This window comes from Dioscorea cayenensis, chromosome 1 (assembly GCF_009730915.1).
Source record: "Dioscorea cayenensis subsp. rotundata cultivar TDr96_F1 chromosome 1, TDr96_F1_v2_PseudoChromosome.rev07_lg8_w22 25.fasta, whole genome shotgun sequence".
NCBI lineage: Eukaryota > Viridiplantae > Streptophyta > Magnoliopsida > Dioscoreales > Dioscoreaceae > Dioscorea > Dioscorea cayenensis.
Genome location: NC_052471.1, coordinates 6,681,610 through 6,705,627, shown reverse-complemented (window position 1 = coordinate 6,705,627; position 24,018 = coordinate 6,681,610). Strand labels below are relative to the sequence as shown.

General features: G+C 44.8%; 2 non-coding genes across 2 annotated transcripts; one reads left to right on the top strand and one right to left on the bottom strand.

Moving 5' to 3' along the window:
* Nucleotides 1-205: 205 nt before the first annotated feature.
* LOC120266743 lies at nucleotides 206-312 on the bottom strand. The gene has a single exon (XR_005538272.1). It is a non-coding gene; the product is annotated as a small nucleolar RNA R71 (small nucleolar RNA).
* A 12,054-nt stretch (nucleotides 313-12,366) lies between these two features.
* On the top strand, nucleotides 12,367-12,473 carry LOC120266911. The gene has a single exon (XR_005538314.1). It is a non-coding gene; the product is annotated as a small nucleolar RNA R71 (small nucleolar RNA).
* The last annotated feature ends 11,545 nt before the right edge of the window (nucleotides 12,474-24,018 follow it).

The following is a 24,018-nucleotide window of genomic DNA, read 5'->3' as shown; positions in this document are numbered from 1 at the left end:
TCATATAGAGAGTTTTCTCGAGGTGTGTGATATGCTGAAGATAAACGGAGTGACGGATGATGCCATCAAGTTGAGAGCCTTCCCATTTTCCCTAAAGGGGAGAGCGAAGCAGTGTCTACAGTCGTTACCTAGAGCGTCAATTACCACGTGGGAGGAGATGGTAGAAGCTTTTCTAGCCCGTTATTTCCCTCCCGGAAAATCAGCAAAGCTTAGGAACGAGATCTCATCCTTTGTTCAGATGGAATTGGAGTCTCTATTCGAGACATGGGAAAGGTTCAAGGAGCTCCTTAGAAAGTGCCCGCAACACAGATTCTCGGAGTGGATGATTGTTCAAATCTTTTACAATGGTTTGAACCCCAGTACAAGGCAATTCTTGGATGCGGCAGCAGGAGGTACCTTAGGTAGCAAGATCCCCGATGAGGCCCTTCAGTTGATTGAAGAAATGGGGTTAAACAGCTACCAATGGAATGCTAGGGAGAAGAAGAAAGTGGCCGGTCTCCATGAAATAGATGCGGTAACTTCATTAGCGGCTCAAGTGGAAAATTTGAGTAAGAAGTTAGATCTTCTAACTTCAAATAGAGTGGCGGCTGTGACTAATTGCACCGGTTATGGTGGAGGACATGCTCCCTCCGATTACCCAATCTCTATTGGTGATGTTTCTTCAGTGGAGAATGTTGATTTTGTAGGTAATGGCATGAGACCTCAAGGAAACCCATATAGCAATAAGTACAATTTGGGTTGGAAGAATCATCCCAATTTTTCATGGAGTAACCAGGGCCCACAAAAGGCCATGGGGCCACCGGGTTTTCAACAACAACAACAAGCCCCTCAGGTGGAAAACAGAGTCTCAGGTTTGGAAACCCGAGTGAGTGACCTAGAGAAGCACTTGACTAGATTTGTATAATCTGCAAATACAAGGTTTAAATCAGCCGAGTCTACGCTTCGAAACCACACCGTCTCTTTGCATAACCATGAAAATCAGGTGGGGCAAATTGCGAAGTCTCTCCCTGAAAGGCCACATTGAAGCTTGCCGAGCAATACAGAGACCAATCCTAGAGAGCACGTGAATGCGATTACTTTGAGAAGTGGTCGTGAGGTTGAAGGTAGGCTTCCGAGTGAGAAGCCAAAAGAACACACACTCGAGGTTATAAAGGTAGAAGAGGGAACAAGCAAAGAGAAAGAGGTGGCACCCCCACCTTTTAAGCCAAGAATCCCTTATCCCTCTAAATTGAAAAATGACCAAGGGAATGAATAGTACAAGAAGTTCCTGAGTTTGTTCAAGCAACTCCACATCAATATCCCTTTTGTTGAGGCATTGGCCCAAATGCCTACGTATGCGAAGTTCTTGAAAGACTTGTTGACTAACAAGAGGAAATTGGAGGAAAGTTCTTCAGTGATTTTAGAAGCTTCATGCTCGGTGGTGTTGCAAAAGAACATGGCGAACAAGAAGAAAGACCCGGGAAGCTTCATCATTCTGTGTAATATCGGCAATCTAGGTGAAGAAATGGCATTGGCGGACTCGAGGGGCCAGTATCAACGTCATGCCATACACTTTCTTTCAAAATCTAGGTTTGGGCGAGCCTAGGCCTACTCGGATGACTTTGCAACTAGCGGACCAAACAGTGCGACATCCGAGAGGCATCATTGAAGACGTGCTTGTCAAGGTGGACAAGTACATTTTTCTGGTTGACTTTGTAGTGCTAGATGTCGATGAGGATGCGGATGTACCTTTGATACTTGGGAGACCGTTCTTGTGGACTTCTAAAGCACTGATTGGCATGGACGGTAGAAAGCTCACATTGAGAGTTGGAGATGACAAGCTCACATACCGCCTTGCTGAAGCCATGCGGCATTCTCTTGATTTTGATGATACGTTATACTTTGTAGACACTACTGATGAGATTGTTGATGAATACATGTAGGAAATGTTCAATCCGGATCCATATGAAGGTTTGTTCGACCAAGAGGAGGGTAATGAAGAAGTAATGATGCTTGAATCAATGGAAGAAGTACCATCTACCCCGGGGATCTTGAAAAAGGTGCTCCAAAAAATGAAGAGAGCTAGGAGACACCACCGGAAACACTACAAGGCTATTGGAGACGTCCGTGAACCAAAGATGTTGGATGAACCATTGCTAGGCAGTCCCAAGCCCGATAATACACCCTCTACCCCAAAGAGACTCTGCATATCATGCTTTCAAGCCATGGGTAAGAGGGCAACCTTCATCTATGAACCCTTGTGAGGTAAGACAAGGTACATCAAGCTTAGTGACATAAAACAAGCGCTTCTTGGGAGGCAACCCAAGTGTTTACTGTTTTCTTATTTTTTTTTTAGTTAGGTTGTTTGCATGAATAAATTGTTAAGTATTGGTGTCTTGATTTTTAGATGTTTGTGCTGCGATTTTATTGTGGGTTTTTAAAGTCATTGTGTGTTTCATGTGGAATTGGCGAAGTTTGGTCGTTTGAGCTCTATTTCATGTTTTTCACTGGTAAAATTTGCATAATAGAGCAGGTTCTGAGTGCGTAAACATGTTTAGAGATATTCTGCAGAGTCTTCAGATTTTTCTAAGGCATCGAGAGAAAACAAACGGCCGTGTGGAATTTCATCATGCCCGTCGATTTGCACTGCGAGCTCATCCAGAGAAGGCACAGGGGCGTGCGGCTGCCCCTGCACACGACTATGCGACTATCACACGCCCGTGGTTAATTTTCGCACGGGCGTGTGAATTCTTGCAGAGTTGGGCGGATTATCCCGAGAGCACACAAGGGCGTTGACTCGCCCCTGTGGGCGACCTTGTGAACCACACAAGGGCTTGGGTAATTTCCACACGCCCGTGCGAAACTCTGTAGAGGAGTCTGTCCATCCCAAGAAGACACAGGGGCATGTGGCTGCTGACGAGTACCACTTGCTTATATCCCGCAAGTGCACGGGTTTGTCGAAGTAATAATCCCGGGTGAGCGGGGTCAAATCCACAGGGAGTAGGAATGAAAATACTTAATATGGAAGATCAATAGTGATTGGTGTGAAATTAATTCAATTCTCAATAATAAAAGAAACAAGTGAGAGAGCAAGAATAAAGAAAAAGGTAAGGCAATTGATAAAGATGGGGTACTTGGATGATGCTTCACCTAGGAAAATCGTTCAAGTGCAAGAACTCTCTCTATTATGCTTCCTAATCAATGCAATGGTGAGTCGTGGAAATCCTTACATACATAGTCCCAAATCTAAGGTCAACTATGCCTAACTCTATTCATGTCCCGGAGGAGAGATTAAATAACCTCTCAACCTCACACTCGAATAAAGTTGCAATGGGCTCTAGGGATACCAAGTGATAAATCGCTTCCAAATTATAGACCTAACCCTTTGGTCCAGGCGGAAGGTCCCTAGCCACAATTAAGCCCTAGATACTAAGATCCCCTCAACGCTTCACTCCATTGCACGCGCAACTAGGCCCTAGCGGAGGTTAATCCCTTAGACCATTCACTCTATTATGGCCATAAAGAACTCAAGGAACGGAGGTAGAATCTATCACGTCGGAGGAGAAAGGGGACGCTCCTGTACCTCTCGACTCACCCTCTCAACCCTCTCCAACCTAGCTTTGTCTAACGCTCATGGTGTGTCACTCACTCACAAGGTTACCAACAAGAACTCTCAACCCTAGTGTCACTCTAGGGGAAATGTTCATACAATCAAGCATTCAAGGTTGGAACTCATGTTAAACATCAATTTATTGAAAGCATAATAAAGAAGTTCAATGAAACGAGTACATCCTAGGGTTCACAATCACCCAAGTACCCACTAGGGGTTTAGCTCTCTATGGAGCTAAGTACAATCAAAGAAATTGAATGTAAAAGCAATGAATCCATAAAGAAACCCCCTCGATGGTCGTGTTGATGGTCTTGTGGAAAGTCCTTTACTCATCGTCCAAGGATTCCTTCGTCCGGTATAGGATACGCCTCGATCGAAGCTCCCCTACCAACCTTCTTCCTAATGGAATCACGATGTCGGAGCCATAGAACCTCTCCAAAACCTTGGCCAATACCCCTCGAAACCCTAGCCGAAACCCTCTCACAAGTTTGGGAAAAGATGGAGAAAAGAATACTGAAATCGGGGCTGAAATCGGTTTTAAATAGGGCTGGAATCCGGCGACTACACGGTCGTGTATCATGTCACAATCCCCTGTGGAATTTCCACACGGGCGTGGATAATTTCCACATGCCCGTGTGGATTCTCTGTTTCTCTGATTTCTCGGCCGGGCTGCTACAGTACCTGCTGTCGTGAATCACTTGCTTCTTCAGTAATGTACACGTTGGTGGATCTCTTGTTCTTATATGCACAAATCAGAATGCTCGAGTGTGACTGCCTTTGTGCCCCTCCAAATGAATGTGCTCACTCGAATACGAGGAGGTTGGCACACACTCTAGCATCTCACACCTGACCTATGTCTTCGCGTTTGAACCTTAGCAAGATCTCCTCCAAAATAGATGCATTATGATCCACATTGGCCTATTTCCTTCATACTCGGCCTCACAACCCTACCTGCATAAAAGTAACATAAAAAATACACATATTAATGTAAAACCTGAGAAAAGTAATGCTAAACATAAGGAATGAACGCTTCGCATTCATATTGCACAAGCACTTATCAAACTCCCCCACACTTAAGCTTTTGCTTGTCCTCAAGCAAACATTAAAACATTCTGTGCATGAATGAAGAAATTGTTGAAAGTGCTTGGCCTTAGGTTCACCAAAGTATACAAAGATAGCATTCTACAAGTAAGGAAAATTTCAACACTAAATACGAAAAAAATCAATGCTTTAGCTAAAAACTTGAATCAAAAAGGATAACAAACCCGAATTTCGTGTAAGTGTGTGAACTCACTCAAAACACCCCAAGTTATACTGCTCAAAGTTCTAAGTGTAAGGGACTAATTTATCTACACAAGTGATAAAAATTTTAAAAGATGGTAGCAGCTTCACACATCCTATAAGGTAGCCCTTTCCAAAGCGGCCGCTAAGGTGGCTTTCACACTTTCGAGGTGGCAGCTCTTTGTACCCGGGTGGTAGCTTTCACTCATCCTATGAGATAGCTCTTTCTCTCATTAGGGCATAACTAGTATCCGACTTGTAAGAGTAGCTTCATACTTCATAGGTGGTAGCTTTTTCCACCCAACAAATACAAATAAACAAAAGACTATTTTGTTCCTTCTTTTCATTTTTTTGTAGTAAACCCTAACTAGTCCCTTTAACCTCAAAACATCGGGTTTCCAATAGAGTTCAAAAGAATGAGAAGTGCACTAAGTGTAAATCGGTAAAATTCCTAAAAAAATTCAAGCAAGAACTAGAGCATGAAAAACATTCAATGTTAACAATTCTCCTAGACTTAAGAATACAAACATTGCAACTAAGGTGAACCGCCATTGGCTATGTGAGCATATATCAATCAAGAACAATAGAAAAGATGTGCGCATTATGAAACTCCCCCCCACACTTAAGTTGTACATTGTCCTCAATGTACACATGCAAGCTCACTCAAAATATATCATTCAAAAAATAGATGTGGGAAAAGCAATCAAAAAAATACTTCCTTGACTCCTAGTGTTGCGTTTGATGAAGCTAATTCATTGGGAGTAGTGCTCCAATGGGTTGTCAAATTCACACGGCCAAGTGCCAAAGCACCTTGGCCGTGCCCCTGACTAAGTCTCAATTTCCAAGAAGACAAGACCATGCACTTGCGCATACAGGGGTATTCGGGTGAAGCTCAAGAAAAACAAAAAAATAACTCGAGTGTATAAAAAGATGAAGCGGTGAATACAACTCGATAATGCAAAAATAACATAAACTCGGAAGGAAAATCCTTTTCACGAGTGAACAAGTCTAAAAACAAGAAAAAGATAAAAGTAAAAATGCATGAAAGTAAAAAAGAAAGGTCAAGTGTACGAAGTCGCTCTCGGACTCGATTGCTACTGTGTCTTGAAGTGGAAGCATATAGTGGGTCCTCACAGCATCGGGGTCGAGGATGGAGGTGCTTTGGAGGTCTTGGCGGTGCACAGAAGAGTCCTCGTGCGGGGACGAATGATGAGGCGACGTCTCACTCTAGGATCTGCTGTAATATGTCGAAACATGCCATGAACTCTATGTACTGAGTGGCCTGCGTACCACTAATCTCAGCAACCTCGGCTCGGACCACTCCTATAGCATTCTTGAGCCTCTCAAAGCGATCATTGGCTCGAGAAGGTAAAAACATACACACTGGGGGTGGTTCCTCGGCCGCTGGAGGTGCCTCGGTGTCCATCGATGCGGGTTGAGGCTCGGGGGCGGGCTGAGATGCTCCGGCGTCATCACCCTTATCCTCAGCTATCTCGGGGCTGGTAGAACTAACGCAAAAAACCCCACGTCCGAACCCCGCTGGACCATGCCCATAAACCGCATCGTCTCTAGACCCGGGGAGGCGGGTACACTCGTCTTCTCGCCCCACGGATCGAATCCAAGAGACCCATGCCCCAGCACTAATCTCGTAATGTAAGGACCCGAGAAGATCGCTACCGAGTCTAGTGTCTCGTCACGATGTCCGATGTAATCGGCCAAGATGTACCCCAAGTGTATCGATGCACGCTCTACCATTGAGTACAAATACAGCAACTCCTGGCGGCTCAAGACACCAGTACTATCGCCACGGCCATTCACCGACCTACTCATGATTGCGTGCAAATATCTGTAGGCAGGCCGGGAAAGGCACGTGGCCTTGGAGACCCCGGCTCGTCATGCGACCACGACTACATAGCACTCTATAAGCTCTGCTGGGGTCAAGGTTCCGGGATAATCGAGTGAGCAATCAGTGCGTACTCTCGGAATACGTGAATGCCTCCTCGTATAAGCCAAGTAGTATGGAAAAATGCGTAATGCTCAAACTATGGTAGCGTCCAAATACTCTGAACTGAATTGTGCCCAAACTTTTGAAGCTCGCATACGCTCTATCAAACTCAAACGAAGAGAGCACCTCCAGTGCAAACTCTCGGATAGCTGGCTCTCTAATCGTCAACAAGCTGCACGCCAACCACCCTCCGAAACAAGGTCCTCAACCTCATCGGTGAACTCATCTCCCTGGCGAAGATCTCGTAATATAGTCGGTGTCTAGAAATCGAGTGCACAGGCGGAGTCTCGATAAGCGCTCATAACGGGCCTGATGTTCGGGAATCGCAAATCGAATGCCCTCGGGCTCAGAGGATGACTCACGTGGTCTCTTATCAGTTTGCTTCTTTGTCCTAGGTGCCATGATCTGCCAAATTTAAACAAAATTAGTCAAACAAATTGATAAAACAATACTGCAGAAATCCACACGGTCGTGTGGAATTTCCGCACTCCCGTGTGGATTCACGGGGCGTGAGAAACGCACGGCCAGGTATCAACAATCCAAAAATACACATAAAAAATATCTCTAACTTCGTTCTAAATGTAAATCATTGTTCCAATTGAAGAAACGAAGCATTGTTAACTAGATTAATCAATAGAAATCATGAATTGACAAAGAAGATGAAGAAAATGAATTTACCGATGAGGAGAAATGAGAAAATAGAGAGCCAGCCGGAAAACTTGCTAAAATCCCACCAAACTGGTGCAATGGACTCGGAGAATGTTGTGAGAGTGTTTTCAAGGGAAAAGGAGTCGTGAAGAAGGAGAGAAATTGACACGTGTCCGAATATGAGTGTAAACCGCAAGTGCACGGGTGTCGAAGTAATAATTACCCCGGTGAGTGGCTAGTCGAATCCACAGGGAAAAGGGCTACTAGTACTAACTTCTTCTCTGCTTTCTAACCTAATGATAAATGGAAAGGTGTGGTGTTCTAATGTGCGAAGAAATGAATACCGGAGACAAATATACAAGGGTAAAATGGATGGAGATCTCAATCAGTAAAAGTGGGATATTCGGGCAATGCTCCCCCTAGGATTCAGGTATTAGGTACCGAATAAGCAAAGTGTTTCTATGATGAGTAAGTTAAGTCGTGGAAATCCTAATATAATCGGATCCGGCCTCCCGATCACCGATACTAGTCCCCTACGAGGTCCCGGTGGAGAAATCGCTCAATCTCAACACCTCACACCACATATGACTGCAAAGCACTCTAGGGAGTCCAAGAGTTGTATCCGATTCCTAAAGATTGATCCAACCCTAATTCCCGGTGAAGGATCCTAACCCCCTACAAGGTCCCGGCGGAGAAATCTCTCAATCTCACACCTCACACCAAATATGGTTGCATAGAGCTTAAGGAACGGAGATAGAATACACTCAATCGAAATGGAGAGGGGACACTCCACTATCTCACGACTCACCCTCTCAACCCTCTTTAACCTTGAAGTTCTAACTCTAATGGAGACCTCTCTCACATCAAAGTAACAAATCATGCAAATCCAATTAACCACAAGGATTAATTAAACAAGCAAGCAATGAGAATTCAAGATTAAAACTTAATCAAACTCGGATTAAATAGAAACACTAAGCAAATCCACAAAAGATGAGAATCCTAGGGTTCACAAGCCCAAATACCCTCTAGAGTTTTAGCTCTCCATGGAGCAACATACAAAACACACCATCAATGAATGAAAGTACATTAAAACCATAGAAATAAACCCCTTATATATGAACTGATGGCCTTGATGGAGAGCTTTGACGTCTTGAAAGACCCACTCTGAAGCTACGTTCACCGGTGGCTTCCTTGATGCTATGACGGAAGAGGAATCGATCAACGTTGGTGACGAAGCACCTCCAAAGCCGCAAAGACCTCCTCTCCAAACCCTAGCCGTCTCACCCCTCAAGAACCGCACAAAAGATGAGAAAGAATAGGGCAAAATGGCTATTTATAGGCCTTAGATCGCGCTTGTCACGTGCCCCCATGCGCCCGTGTGGATTTTCCACGCAGCCGTGTGGGCTGCAGAAATTTTCACGCGGGCGCGTGGAATTTCGCACAGGCGCGTGAGCGATGTACTTTTGATACAGGTCTTTGCTCATGTATTTTTTTCCTACGAGTACTTTTTCACAAAAACGCGGTCCAAACACTCTTCTCTTGAGGTCACATGTCCGGGCACACGTCCATGTGGTAGGCTATAAAACTTTTCTTCATCGATGTATCTTTGAGAGGTCTTGCAATCTTCACAAAGAGAAGAAACATGAAGATGTGGCTGCCTTTGTGCCCTTCCAACTAGTGAATTGACTTGAATCTTCTTGGATGTTGGCACACATCTCCACGTTTATAAACTCCTCTCGTGTCTTGGTCCTTGAATTGAACAAGAACTCCCAACATTATGTCTTTATAGCCCATCTTTGCTTCCTTTTTACTCTTCAAGGCATTCACAACCTATATGCATAAAAGAACACCAAATACACAATATGAGACATAAACCATAGTAAAAGTGATGCTCAATGCATGTAAAACATATATAAAAATATGTCTACTCAAGCATTTATCAGAAATCATCCCCTTTTTAAACAGAAATCACGACTTTTGACGTTCTGTGCATCCACACGGGCGTGTGGAAATTCCCCCACCCCGTGTGCCTCACTTCAAAAAGCTCCCAGCAGGCGTATGCACCCTATGACGCCTCGGGAAAAAAACTCTCACCGACTTAGAATGATCTCCCCAGGGCGTGCGGAAATTATCCACGCCTGCGTGCTGCACTCGCGAGGGCGCACGCGCCCTGGCTTCCATGGTCATCTGAGAAAAATATAAAGTCGCCCACACGCCCATGCGGAAATTCCCCATGGGCGTGGGCATTCACATGCCTCAACTCACAGGGCGGCCGCCTGTGTTTCTCGGGATGGAGGGAGCAATCTGAGAGTTTCGCACGGGCGTGTGGAAATTACCCACGCCCGTGCGTGGTTCACAAGGTCACCCACAGGGGTGAGTCCACGCCCCTGTGTGTTCTCGGGAAAATCCGCCCAACTCTGCAGGAAGGCACACGCCCGTGCGAATATTACCCACGGGCGTGCGCCAGTCGTATGGTCGTCCACAGGGGCAGCCGCACACCCCTGTGCCCTCTCTGGAAGAGTTCACAGTACACACCCACGGGCGTGTAGAATTTCCACACGCCCGTGTGTGTTCTCTAGATGACTTAGAAAAACCTGTAGGCTCTGCAAAACTAGTCTGAACATGTTTACACACTCAGAGCATGCCCTATTGTGCAAGATATACCAGATAAAAACACAAAATAGAACTCAAATGACCAAACTTCGCCAATTCTCAACAAAACATACAATGAATTCTTTTAAAAACCCACAATAAAATCGCAGCACAAGCACTTAAAAATTGAAACACCAACACTTAACAATTTATTCATGCAAACAAACTAAACTAAAAGTATGAAAAAAAACAGTAAACACTTGGGTTGCCTCCCAAGAAGCGCTTGTTTAACGTCACTAAGCTTGACGTATCTTTCTTACCTCACGGTGGTTCATGAATGAAGGTTGCCCTCTTACCCCTAACTTCAAAGCATGATGAGCAAAGTCTCTTGAGGGTAGAGGGTGCACTATCGGGCTTCGGACCACCTAACAATGGTTCATCCAACTTTCTTGGCTCATGTACATCTCCAACAGTCTTGGGGCGTTTTCGGTGGCGTCTTCGAGCCCTCTTCATTTTCCGGAGCACCTTCTTCAAGATTCCCGGGGTAGGTGTTTCCTCTCCAGTCGAACCAAACATCATTACTTCTTCATTGCTCTCCTCTTGGTCGAACAAACCTTCATACGGATCCGGGTTGAACATTTCCTGTATATATTCATCAACAATCTCATCAGTAGTGTCTAGAAAATACAAAGTGTTATCAAAATTGAGAGAATGCCGCATGGCTTTAGCAAGGCGGTAAGTGAGCTTATCGTCTCCGACTCTCAACATGAGCTCTCCGCCGTCCATGTCAATCAATGCTTTGGAAGTCCACAAGAACGGTCTCCCAAGTATCAAGGGTACATCTGCATCCTCATCAACATCTAGCACTACAAAGTCAACCGGAAAAATATACTTGTCCACCTTGACAAGCACGTCTTCAATGATGCCTCTCAGATGTCGTACCGTTCGGTCCGCCAATTGTAAAGTCATCCGAGTAGGCCTAGGCTCACCCAAGCCTAGCTTTTGGAAGAAAGTATATGGCATGACGTTGATACTTGCCTCTGAATCCGCCAATGCCATTTCCTCACCTAAGTTGCCGATGTTACATGGAATAATGAAGCTTCCCGGGTCTTTCTTCTTGTTCGGCATGTTCTTTTGCAACACCGCCGAGCATGAAGCATCAAGCACCACTGAAGCACTCTCCTCCAATTTCCTCTTGTTGGTCAATAGGTCTTTCAGGAACTTCGCATACTTAAGCATTTGAGCCAAAGCCTCAACAAAAGGAATGTTGATGTGGAGTTGCTTAAACAAACTCAGGAACTTCTTATACTAGTCATCCCATTGGTCATTCTTTAATCTAGAGGGATAAGGGATTCTTGGCTTGAAAGATGGGGGTGCCACCTCTTTATCTTTGTTTGCTCCCTTCTCAACCTCTACGACCTCGGGTGCGTGTTCTTTCGGCTTCTCACTCGGAAGCCGCCCTTCAACCTCACGACCGCTTCTCAAAGCGATCGCCTTCACATGTTCTCTTGGGTTGGTTTCCGTGTTGCTTGGTAAACTTCCATGTGGCCTTTCGGAAAGAGATTTCACAATTTTCCCCACTTTATTTTCAAGGTTGTGCAAGGAGGCGGTGTGATTGCGAAGTGTAGCCTCGACTAATTCAAACCTTGTATTTGCCGATTGAACAAATCTAGCCAAGTGCTTCTCCAAATCCGTCATTCGGGTTTCCAAGCCTGAAATTCTGTTTTCCACTTGAGGGGCTCGTTGTTGTTGTTGGAACCCCGATGGCCCCATAGTCTTCTGTGGTCCTTGATTACTCCATGAAAAGTTGAGATGATTCTTCCAACCTAAATTGTAGGTGTTGCTGTATGGATTCCCTTGAGGTCTCATTCCATTACCTACAAAGTCAACATTCTCAACTGAAGAAACATCACCTATGACGATTGGGCAATATGAAGGAGCATGTCCTCCACCACAACCGGTACAATTTGTCACGGCCGCAACTCTATTCGAAGCTATAAGATCTAGCTTCTTACTCAAACTCTCCACTTGGGCCACCAATGAAGTTACCGCATCAATTTCATGGAGACCGGCCACCTTTTTATTTTCCCTAGCGTTCCACTGATAGCTATTTAACCCCATTTCCTCAATCAATTGACGTGCCTCGTCAGGGGTCTTGCTACCTAAGGTGTCTCCTGCCGCCGCATCCAAGAGTTGCCTTGTACTCGGGTTCAAACCATTGTAGAAGGTTTGAACAATCATCCACTCCGGGAATCTGTGTTACGGACACTTGCATAGGAGTTCCTTGAACCTTTCCCATGTCTCAAATAGAGACTCCAATTCCAACTGCATAAACGATGAGATCTCATTCCTGAGCTTTGCTGATTTTCCGGAAGGGAAATAACGGGCTAGAAAAGCTTCTACCATCTCCTCCCATGTAGTGATTGATGCCCTAGGTAATGAGTGTAGCCACTGCTTTTGCTTTTCCCCTTTAAGGAAAAATGGGAAGGCTCTCAATTTGATGCCATCATCCGTCACACCATTTATCTTGACATGTCACACACCTCGAGGAAGCTCTCTATGTGATCTGTTTTGGATCCTCATCGGCCAAACCGTTGAATTGTGCTGGATGCTGCGGCAGATATGGATGAATGCTGGCTTTTAGCTCGAAATTACGAGCGGTGATTGGGGGACGCACAATACTCGATTGTGTCCCCAACACTAGAGGTCTGGCATAATCGGATAGTGTCCGTTGTTGCTCATTTTGTTCTGCCATGTTGTTAGATCCTTCTACTTCCAAATCATCTGGATTAGGTCGTTCTTGTCACGAGTTCTTTTCCCTTTCCTTCGAAGTGTATGTTCAAGCTCAGGGTCTCCTTCAATCAATATTGATGGATTCCCTCAGGTCATAACCTAGAGCTGCACCAAAAGTAAAGAAAAAAAGAAAATCGAGCGATGATAGAATAAGAAGATATGAAATAGAATGTGTAGTGAAATAGCTAAGAAAAACAAAAGTGCAAAGTATCTCTAAAGCGCCCATCTCCCGCAACGGCGCCAAAAACTTGACAAGTACCCCTTGCTTATATCCCGCAAGTGCACGGGTTTGTCGAAGTAATAATCCCGGGTGAGCGGGGTCGAATCCACAGGGAGTAGGGAATGAAAATACTTAATTTGGTTCTTAGCTATGTGGAAGATCAATAGTGATTGGTGTGAAATTGATTCAATTCTCAATAATAAAAGAAACAAGTGAGAGAGCAAGTATAAAGAAAAGGGTAAGGCAATCGATAAAGATGGGGTACTCGGATGATGCTTCACCTAGGAAAATCGTTCAAGTGCAAGAACTCTCTCTATTATGCTTCCTAATCAATGCAATGGTGAGTCGTGGAAATCCTTACATACATAGTCCCAAATCTAAGGTCAACTATGCCTAACTCTATTCATGTCCCGGAGAAGAGATTAAATAACCTCTCAACCTCGCATCTCGAATAAAGTTGCAATGGGCTCTAGGGATACCAAGTGATAAATCGCTTCCTAATTATAGACCTAACCCTTTGGTCCAAGCGGAAGGTCCCTAGCCACAATTAAGCCCTAGATACTAAGATCCCCTTAACGCTTCACTCCATTGAACGTGCAACTAGGCCCCAGCAGAGGTTCATCCCTTAGACCATTCACTCTATTATAGCCGCAAAGAACTCAAGGAACGGAGGTAGAATCTATCACGTCGGAGGAGAAAGGGGACGCTCCTGTACCTCTCGACTCACCCTCTCAACCCTCTCCAACCTAGCTTTGTCTAACGCTCATGGTGTGTCACTCACTCACAAGGTTACCAACAAGAACTCTCAACCCTAGTGTCACTCTAGGGGAAATTTTCATACAATCAAGCATTCAAGGTTGGAACTCACGTTGAACATCAATTTATTGAAAGCATAATAAAGAAGTTCAATGAAACGAGTACATCCTAGGGTTCACAATCACCCAAGTACCCACTAGGGGTTTAGCTCTCTATGGAGCTAAGTACAATCAAAGAAATTGAATGCAAAAAGCAATGAATCCATAAAGAAACCCCTCGATGGTCGTGTTGATGGTCTTGTGGAAAGTCCTCCACTCATCGTCCAAGGATTCCTTCGTCCGGGTATAGGATACGCCTCGATCGAAGCTCCCCTACCAACCTTCTTCCTAATGGAATCACGATGTCGGAGCCGTAGAACCTCTCCAAAACCTTGGCTAATACCCCTCGAAACCCTAGCCAAAACCCTCTCACAAGTTGGGGAAAAGATGGAGAAAAGAATACTGAAATCGGGGCTAAAATCGGTTTTAAATAGGGCTGGAATCCGGCGACTACACGGGCGTGTATGATGTCACAATCCCCTATGGAATTTCCACACGGGTGTGGATAATTTCCCACATGCCCGTGTGGATTCTGCTTTCTCGATTTCTCGGCGGTCATTACGATCTGCTACATTGTTTTACTCTTGAAATACTCCAATTCCATACTTTCATTGGGGTAATGCAAAGCGGGCTACGTTTACGTCGTGAATCACTTGCTTCTTCAATGATGTACACGTTGAGTGGATCTCTTGTTCTTATATGCATAAATCGGAATGCTCGAGTGAGGCCCGCCTTTGTGCCCTCAAATGAATGTGCTCACTCGAATACGAGGAGGTTGGCACACACTCTAGCATCTCACACCGACCTATGTCTTCGCGTTTGAACCTTAGCAAGATCTCATCCAAAATAGGTGCATTATGATCCACATTGGCCTATTTCCTTCATACTCGGCCTCACAACCCTACCTGCATAAAAGTAACATAAAAACACACATATTAATGTAAAAACCTAAGAAAAGTAATGCTAAACATAAGGAATGAACGCTTCGCATTCATATCGCACAAGCACTTATCAGCTTCCCCTGTGAGTTAAGCATCTGAATGTCCACGCCCGTGCAGAATTTCCGCACGGGCGTAGTAAACACTTTGTATTTTTCTCGGATGTCTAGAGGAGCCAAAGGGACGTGCGGCTGCCCCTGTGGGTCGGGCGCACGGGCGTGGGTATTTTCCGCACTCCCGTGTGAGATCATTCAAAGTCAGTGAGAGTTTTTCCCGAGAGTGCCCAAGGGCGTGCACCTGCCCCTGTGAAGCTCTCCTGTGGGCGCAGGCCTGGGTAATTTTCGTACGCCCGTGTGGATGCACAGAACGCCAAGGGTTGCGAGTTCTTTTTAAAGAAGAATAGTTTCTCTCCTTCTTCACGTCCTCTATTCATCTGAAAACACTCTCACATCATTCTCCGATTCCATAGCGCCAATTTGGTAGGATTTTTGCGAGGTTTTCCAGCCGGTTCTTCATTTTCTCATCCCTTCTCATCAGTAAGCCCTAGTTATCATTTTCTTTGCCAATTCATGGTTTCCATCGATTAATCTGGTTAATAATGCTTCGTTTCTTCAATTACAAAGATGATTTATGTTTAGAACAAAGTTAGAAGTATTATTATGTAGTATTTTTAGATTTTTGATGCGCGGCCGTGTGGTTTTCACACCCCGTGGTTCCACACGGGTGTGCGAAAATTCCACACGACCATGTGGATTTCTGCACTATTATTTTATCAACTTGTTTGATTGATTTCGTTTCAAGTTTTGCAGATTATGGCACCTCGGTCTTAGAAGCAAGCTGATAAGAGGCCGCGTGAGTCATCCCCTAGGCCTGAGGGCATGAATTTTGCAATTCCAGAGCATAAGGTTCGCTATGAGCGCTTGTCGAGACTCCGGTTCAGACAGACTCGATTCTTTGACACGACTATACTGCGAGATCTACAGCAGGGAGATGAGTTCGCTGATGAGGTCGAGGATCTCGTTTCAGCCGGTTGTTGGTGACAGTTATTGACGATTAGAGAGCCAGCCATCCGAGAGCTTGCACTGGAAGTGCTATCATCATTCGAGTTTGACAGATCGTATGCGAGCTTACAGAGTGCTATGTGGTCAGGGTCAGTACGAGTTGAGGATGTCCAAGGCCACGTGCCTTTCCCGACCTGCATACATATATTTACATGCCACCATGAGTAGGTCGGTGAATGGCTGTGGTGATAGCACTGTTGTTCTGAGCCGACAGGCATTACTGTATTTGTACTCGATGGTGCAGCGCGTACCAATTCACTTAGGGCACATCATAGCAGAGTACATCATACATCAGGGGCACTATGCTAGAGTGGGAGCGATCTTCTCGGGCCCCTACATTACGAGATTAGTGCTGGGCATGGGTCTCTTCGATTCGATTCGCGGGGCTGAGAATACAAGTATACCTGCTCTCCTGAGCCTAGAAATGATAAGGTTGATGGGCATGGTCCACAGGGTTCGGACAGGGGTTTTTACTTTAGTGCTACCAGCTCCAAAGATAGCCGAGGATGAGGGTGATGAAGCAGAGGTATCTCAGCCCGCTCCCGAGCCTCAGCCAGCACTGATGGAGACCGAGGCACCTCCAGTGGCAGAGGAACCACCCCCCGTGCGTATGTTTTCACCATCTCGAGCTCAGGATCGCTTTGAGAGGCTCGAGAGCGCTTTGGGAGTGATACGGACAGAGGTAGCTGAGGCTCGAGAAGAGATTGCGGAGATTAGGGCTACATATACCACTCAGTATACAGATTTCATGGTACGTTTTGACGTATTACAGCAGATCTTAGAGCGAGACGTCGCCTCATCATTTGTCTTGAGGTCGAGGACTCCTCAGGCCCCCTCAGTTCCTCCAGCATCCCCATCCTCTACCCCGGCACCGGTGGACCCACCATGTGCATCTTCACCAGCAGCAACACCAGAGCCCGAGGGCGACACCGACACTTTACTCTACTTCATTTTACTTTTTTGCATTTTATTTTAGACTTGTTCACTCAGAAAGGATTCTCCTTCTGAGTTTATTTTCATTTTGCATCTCGAGTTGTATTCATTGTCTATCTTTTATATATACTCGGGTTATTTTGCTTTTATTGAGCTTCACTGAACCCCCTCGTGTATGCGTGCAGATGGTCTTATCATCATGGGAATTGAGACTTAGTCATGGGCACGGCCAAGGTGCTTAGGCACTTGGCTGTGTGAGCTTCACAACCCGTCGGAACACTACTCCCATGTAATTAGCTTCATCAAACCCAACACTAGGAGTCAGGGGAGTATTGTTTTGATTGCTTCTCCCACGTTTGCTTTTGAATGATATATATTTTGAGTGAGCTTGCATGTGTACATTGAGCTAGCATGTGTACATTGGGGACAATGTACAACTTAAGTGTGGGGCGGAGTTTCATAGTGCACACATTCTTTTCAATTGTTCTTGATTGATATATGCTCACATAGCCAATGGCGGTTCACCTTAGTTTTAAGGATTGTATTCTTGAATTTAGGAGAATTTTTAACATTGAATGTTTTCATGCTCTAGTTTTGTTTGAATGTCTAGAAATTTTTGCCCGATTTATACTTGTTACACTACTCACTTATTAGACTCGTTTGGAAACACAAGTTTGATGTTAAAGGGACTAGTTATAGTTGTTTCTTGTGTTAAATTCATTGGAAAATGGAAATAAAGAACAAAATAGTTTTATTGTTTATTTGTGCTTGTTGGGTGGAAAGAGCTACCACCTATGAAGTATGAACCTACTCTAATAAGTCGGATACTAGCTATGCCCTAATGAGAGAAAGAGCTATCTCATAGGATGAGTTTAAGCTACCACTCCGGTAGAAAGAGCTACCACCTCGAAAGTGTGAAAGCCACCTTAGCGGCCGCTTTGGAAAGGGCTACCATAGAGGATGTGTGAAGCTACTACCATCTTTGAAATTGTTGTCACTTTTGTAGATAAATAAGTCCCCTGTACTTAGAACTTTGAGGAGTATACCTTGGGTTGTTTTGAGTGAGTTCACACACGTACACGATTTTGGGTTTGTTGCCCTTCTTGATTCAAGTTTTTAGCTAGGGCTTTGATCTATCATATTTAGTGTTGAAATCTCCCTTACTTGTAGAATGCTCTCTTTGTATACTTTGGTGAACCTAAGGTTAAGTACTTTCAATATCTTCTTCATTGATGCATAGAATGTTTAATTTTTGCTTGAGGACAAGCAAAAGCTTAAGAGTGGGGGAGTTTGATAAGTGCTTGTGTGATATGAAAGCGAAGCGTTCATTCCTTATGTTGAGCATTACTTTTCTTGGGTTTTACACTAATATGTGTGTTTTTATGTTACCTTCGTGCAGGTGGGATTGTGAGGCCGACTTTGAAGGAAAGGAGCCAATGTGGATCACAATGCACCGATTTTGGAGGAAATCTTGCTAAGGTTCAAACGCGAAGACATAGGTCGGGTGTGAGATGCTAGAGTGTGTGCCAACCTCCTCGTATTCGAGTTGACACATCCATTTGGATGGGCACAAAGGCAGTCACACTCGAGCAATCAGACTTATGCACATAGAACAAGAGCTCCACCAACTTGTCTATCATTGAAGAAGCAAGTGATCCACGACGTGAACGCGTGCCCGTTTGCATTACCCCGATGAAAGTATGGATTCGGGAAGCTATTCAGGCAGGGTATCGTAGCAGAGCACTGTAGAAAGTACTATAGCAGCACTGTTCACAGCCGGCTAAGAAAACAGGACTTCAGAGAATCCACACGGGCGTGTGGAAATTATCCACGCCCGTGTGGAAATTCGGCATGGGCGTGTGAAGTATCCACGCCTGTGTGGTCGCCCGATTCCAGCCCTATAAAAAGCCATTCAGCCCCGATTTTAGTATTTTTTTCTCCATCTTTTCCCCAAGTTCAGAGAGGGCTTCGGCTAGGGTTTTGAGGGGTATTGGCTATGGTTTTGTAGAGGTTCTATGGCTCCAACATCGCGCGCCATTAGGAAGAAGGTTATTAGGAGAGCTTTCGTCGGCACTGATCCGGCGAGGTGTATCCTAGGCAGGACAAAGGATCCCTTGCGACGAGTAGAGGACTCTCCACAAGACCATCAACACGACCATCGAGGGGGTTTTCTATGGATTCATAGCTTTTATATTCTATTTCTTTGATTGTACTTAGCTCCATGGAGAGCTAAACCCCTAGTGTGTACTTGGGTATTTGTGAACCCTAGGATGTATTTGTTTCATTGAATCTCTTTATTATGCTTTCAATTAATTGATGTTTATTGTGAGTTCCAACCTTGAATGCTTGATTGTATGAACATTTCCCCTAGAGTGACACTAGGATTGAGAGTTCTCGTTGGTAACCTTGTGAGTGAGTGACAAACCACGAGCGTCAGACAAAGCGAGATTAGAGAGGGTTGAGAGGGTGAGTCGAGAGATACAGGAGCGTCCCCTTTCCCCTCCGATGTGATAGATTCTACCTCCATTCCTCGAGTTCTTTGCGGCCATAATAGAGTGAATGGTCTAAGGGATGAACTTCCGCTAGGGCCTAGTTGCGCGTGCAACGGAGTAAAGCGTTAAGGTGATCTTAGTATCTAGGGCTTAATCGTGGTTAGGGACTATCCACCTGGACCAAAGGGTTAGGTATATAATTAGGAAGAGATTTACCACTTGGAATCCGTAGAGCTCATTGCAACTCTATGCGAGTGCGAGGTTGAGAGGTTATCCAATCTCTCCTCCGGGACATGTATAGAGTTAGGCATAGTTGACCTTAGATTTGGGACTATGTAATGATGGATTTCCACGACTCACTATTGCATTGATTAGGAAGCATAATGGAGGGTTCTTGCACTTGAAGCGATCATCCTAGGCGGAGCATTATCTGAGTACCCCATCTTTATCGATTGCCTTACCTTCTCCTTTACTCGTGCTCTCTTACTTGTTGATTTTACTTTCGAGAATTGAATCATTGCCACAATTATCACTACTGATCTTTCACATAGCTAAGAAGCGAATTAAGTGTTTTTATTCCCAACTTCCTGTGGATTCGATACCCGCTCACCAGGGATTATTACTTTGACAAACCAGTGCACTTGCGGGATATACGCAAGGGGACCTTGTCAACATACCGACTTACCGAAGCCATGCAATATTCTCTTGATTTTGATGATACTTTGTATTTTCTTGATACTACTGATGAGTTGATTGATGAATACATACAGGAAATGATGTGTCCGGACCCATACGAGGGTTGCTAGACCAAGAAGTGGAGAATGAAGAAGTCCTGACACTTGGTCTAGAGGACAAGTTACAACCTATACCGGGGATCAAGAAGAGGATGGTCCAAATGATGAAGAGAGCAAGGAGACGTCACAAGAAGCACCGCAAGTCTAAGGAGATGTCCATGCATAGAGTAAGGGTGACGAATCCTTGTGTGGCAACAAGCCTGATAACTCTCCTTCTACCTTGAAAAGATTATGTTCATCGTGCTTTCAGGTTGTAGGTAAGAGGGCTGACAAGGTCCCCTTGCGTATATCCCGCAAGTGCACGGGTTTGTCGAAGTAATAATCCCGGATGAGCGGGTATCGAATCCACAGGGAGTAGGGAATAAAAATACTTAATCCGCTTCTTACCTATGTGAAAGATCAGTAGTGATAATTGTGACAATGATTCAATTCTCGAAAGTAAAATCAACAAGTAAGAGAGCACGAGTAAAGGAGAAGGTAAGGCAATCGATAAAGATGGGGTAAGGCAATCAATAAAGATGGGGTACTCAGATAATGCTCTACCTAGGATGATCGCTTCAAGTGCAAGAGCCCTCCATTATGCTTCCTAATCAATGCAATAGTGAGTCATGGAAATCCTTCATTACATAGTCCCAAATCTAAGGTGAACTATGCCTAACTCCATACATGTCCCGGAGAAGAAATCGAACAATCTCAACACCTCGCACTCGCATAGAGTTGCAATGACCTCTAGGGATTCCAAGTGATAAATCTCTTCCTAATTATAGACCTAACCCTTTGGTCCAGGTGGAAGGTCCCTAACCACGATTAAGCCCTAGATACTAAGATCACCTCAACGCTTCACTCCGTTGCACTCCCAACTAAGTCCCAACGGAGGGTCATCCCTTAGACAATTCACTCTATTATGGCCGCAAAGAACTCGAGGAACGGAGGTAGAATCTATCACGTCGGAGGGGAAAGGGGACGCTCCTGTATCTCTATACTCACCCTCTCAACCCTCTCCAACCTAGCTTTGTCTAACACTCGTGGTGTGTCACTCACTCACAAGGTTACCAACAAGAACTCTCAACCCTAGTGTCACTCTAGGGGAAATGTTCATACAATCAAGCATTCAAGGTTGGAACTCACAATAAACATCAATTAATTGAAAGCATAATAAAGAGATTCAAAGAAATGAATACATCATAGGGTTCACAAATACCCAAGTACCCACTAGAAGTTTAGCTCTCCATGGAGCTAACTACAATCAAAGAAATAGAATGTAAAAGCAATGAATCCATAGAAAAACCCCCTCGATGGTCATGTCGATGGTCTTGTGGAGAGTCCTCTACTCGTCGTCCAACGATTCCCTCGTCCGGTATAGGATACGCCTTGACGGAAGCTCCCCTACCAACCTTCTTCCTAAGGAATACTGATGTCAGAGCTATAGAACCTCTCCAAAACCCTAGCCAATACCCCTCAAAACTCTAGCCGAAGCCCTCCCTCAAGTTGGGGAAAAGATGGAGAAGAGAATCCTGAAATCGGGGCTGAATCGGCTTTAAATAAGGCTGGAATCGGGCGACTTCATGGGCCTGTGGATTTTTCACACGCCGATGTGGAATTTTCACACGGGCGTGGATAATTTCCACACGCCCGTGTGGATTCTCTAAATTCCTGTTTTCTCGGCCGGCTATGAACAGTGCCGGCCTGAATAGCTTCCTGAATCCATACTTTCATCGGGGTAACGCAAACGGGCACACGTTCACGTCGTGGATCACTTGCTTCTTCAATGATAGACAAGTTGGTGGAGCTCTTGTTCTATGTGCATAAGTCGGAATGCTCGAGTGTGACTGCCCTTGTGCCGCTCCAAATGGATGTGCCAACTAGAATACAAGGAGGTTGGCACACACTCTAGCATCTCACACCCGATCTATGTCTTCGGGTTTGAACCTTAGGAGGATTTCCTCCAAAATCGGTGCATTGTGATCCACATTGGCTTCTTTCCTTCATAATCGGCCTCACAACCCCACCTGCATGAAAGTAACATATAAACACACATATTAGTGTAAAAACCCGAGAAAAGTAATGCTCAACATAAGGAATGAACGCTTTGCATTCATATCACATAAGCACTTATCAAGGGCAACCTTCATCTGTGAGCCCCCGTGAGGTAAGATCAGGTATGTCAAGCTTAGTGGTGTTAAACAAGCACTTCATGGGAGGCAACCCAAGTCTTTACTATTTTTCTAGTTCTTACTTTTAGTTTTGCATGAATAAGAGCTTTAGTGTTGGTGTCTTGATTTGTACATGCAATTGCTGTGTTTTTCTCATGGATTGTTGGTGTTTTAGTGTGCAAAATTGTGATTATTGAAGTTTTAAGGTCGTTTGAGCATGTTTTCCATGATTCTCTGGTCAGTTGTTCATAGTATACGTAGGCTATGTGTTTGTATGAGTTTGCAAAAAAAAATTTTGCAATCTGTAATTTTTTCTAAGTCATCCGGAGAAGACACACGGCCGTGTGGAACTTCCACACGGGCTTGTATTTCCGTTTCGAGCTCATCCCGAGAAGACCTAGGGACGTGTGAATGTCCCTGTGAATGGCCTTGTGACGGGTCACACGCCCGTGGATAAGTTCCACATGGGCATGTGGATCTCTGTAGAGTTCTCTCCTCCAAACCCAAGAAGATATAGGGGTGTGTGAATGCCCCTATTGATGACCCTGTGAACAACACAGGGGCATGGGTAATTTCCACATGCCCATGTGAATCTCTACATAGACTTCTCCTCCATCCCGAGAGCACATAGGGGCGTGTGAGTGCCCCTGTGAGTACCCCTGTGAGAATCCACACGCCCGAGTGAAATTTCCACAGGGGTGTGTGTAACACTTAGCCATTTTCTCGGGGGACAGAGAAGCCACAGGGGCGTGTAGGTGCCTTTGTGGGTTGGACACACAGGCGTGAGGATTTTCCACTCCCGTGTGGATGCACAGAGTGCTAAGAGGCACGGCTTCTCTTTAAAACCTACTCGCACCTCTTCATCGTTTCACACCCAATTACTCAGAGAACACATCTCTTTACTTTCCCGATCCCTCACCATCGATTTATAGAGGTTTGAGTGAGTTTTCCGGCCGTATTCAAAGTTTTTCACTTCCATTTAGGCGTTAAGCCCTCTTTCCTCTTTTCTTTGCCAAATCTTGATAATTTTATTTGAACTGGTAAATGTTTCTTCGATTTCATGTTTACATGGTCGGTGTATGCTTTTAGAAAGAACTTTAAGCAAATTTCTGATGTATTTTTGGGATTTTTGCATAGTGGCCATGCAGCTTTCACATCCCAAAGATCCACAAGGGCGTGTAGAATTTCCACATGACCATGTGGATTTCTGCGGAGTTGTATTCTTGTGTTTATTTGATTGATTCTTTTTGACTTATTACAGATATGGCCCCAGAACAAAGAAAGTGACCGACAAGCATCCAAGCTAGTCTTCCCCTAAACCAGAGCAGTTAGAGTTTGTGATCCCCGAAAACCAGGTTCGGTTCGAGCGTCTTTCGAAGCTCAAGTTCAGGCAGTCATGTTTCCCGTACTTGAGTGTGCTTAGAGAGATCCAGCGAGGAAATGAGGTGGCTGAGGAGGTTGATGAGCTCCTCTCAGTCGGTAGGTGGTGCAGATTACTTTAGATTCAAGATCCAGTTATTCGTATGCTCACTTTAAAGGTGCTTTCTTCATTCGAGTTTGATCGATCATACAGTAATTTCTCGAGCATCAATACTATACAATTAAGAGTATTTGGACAGTGTTATAGCATGAGTGTCACTCAGTTCTCTATCCGACTGGGGCTCT